The following is a 1,617-nucleotide window of genomic DNA, read 5'->3' as shown; positions in this document are numbered from 1 at the left end:
GTCCAAAAGTATTATTCCAGTAAAATGAATCTTCTATAAATATAATTAAAGAGTTAATTAAGCACGACATATATAGTTTCCCAAAATGAAGGCCTTCCTCGTTGTCTTCTTCCTCTTGATCTCTCGAGTTTTAGGAGCACAGGATTCCTTTATTAACAATGAGACGATTTCTTTCCGATCTATATATTTCGCTATAGGGTACATGTAAATGGTAGAAACTAGAAAGTGAAATGATTTGCTATAAAAAAGCAATAATAAGTCAATCAATTTGCTATTAACAAATTATATTTCCAAAAATGTAGTTTGTTGTTGTATCCTAATCCACTTCTTATTATGTTCGGGAGTTGTAGGAAGTGGAGGGAATCCGTTTAATAGACCAGGTGAAAACAATTACTTTCTAATCTATTTTTATGCTTTTATATCTGTTATAATTATTACAAGAAACTATTTTATGGCACTGATCAGTTGTTTGCCTATTAATTTTATATTATATATAATTCTTTTCCTTTTGTGTAATTAAGATATAAGGAGTACTTTTTTTTTTGTGACTTTGTTTCCTTTGGTAATCAGAAAATAACTTGATGAAGGAAAATCATTTTTATGTAAACTGTTTTACTGAAAAATCTAATATTTTCAATTATTAGGACAAACTGTCACAAATATTTACCATTGGATTATTTTATAAAAAAATATTTTCTATCATTACCCATCTTAAAAAAATTTCCGTCTTCAATATTTTTGTTGATTCCTTTACATTACATTTCAAAAGTTGTTATAGAGTACATGTAAATGGTTAGAACGAAAGTAAAACAATCCGCTAAATTTAATATTAATTCTAACATATATATAAAAGTGAAATAAAAAATGAATCATTTTTGTTACTTAAAAAATTATGCTTTCATAATTTTAAAGTAGTTTCTTTTTGTATCCTAATCCATTTTTCACATTTGATTCTAAAATAATAATATAAATTGTAAAAATAATTTTTAACTTATTGATTTTCAATAAAAAAATGGATTTAAAGTCCATTTAGTCTTTGTTAAAGTCAAATTTAAAATATTGTTAAATACAAAGTTTTTATTTATTTAAAAAAATCATATGACCAGATTATTGTGCTCAATAAATTTTTGTTTACATGTTATTTGTAATAATTTTAAATACTAAACAAATGCAACATATATAAATTAAATGAGCTATTAATAACCACTTTTAATTTTTCATGTTTATTGATTAGTCCATCTTCCTTGCATGAATTTAGACAATAATATTACTCATATTTCATAGCGCAGAACCGAACAAGCCAATTCAAACTCGAATAAGAATGGAAAGATACATGTATGCAATATTCCTTTACTACCCACCTGGGAAAGGATGGTGTAATATGCAATCGACATGCCCTTGCTGTGTCGGAGTGTACAGACGCGGTTGTCCCAAGCGGTAATTCTCCTAATACTAAGAAATTTAGGACAACATATAAGTGATGCATGTGTTCTATAGTTTAGACTGTAAGATATTGGTTTCTGTTTTTCTGGTTTCAACTGGTTTGCTTGTTAAATTTTCTTTCCCTTTTTTTTTTAATTGTGAGCTTGGACTATACAATGAGAAGTAACTATTTCG

The sequence above is a fragment of the Theobroma umbraticum genome, unplaced genomic scaffold, assembly GCF_002168275.2.
Source record: "Theobroma umbraticum cultivar Fairchild unplaced genomic scaffold, ASM216827v3 scaffold_130.0, whole genome shotgun sequence".
Classification (NCBI taxonomy): domain Eukaryota; kingdom Viridiplantae; phylum Streptophyta; class Magnoliopsida; order Malvales; family Malvaceae; genus Theobroma; species Theobroma umbraticum.
The sequence above is the reverse complement of the archived record's forward strand: the minus strand, read 5'-3'. Positions refer to the sequence as shown.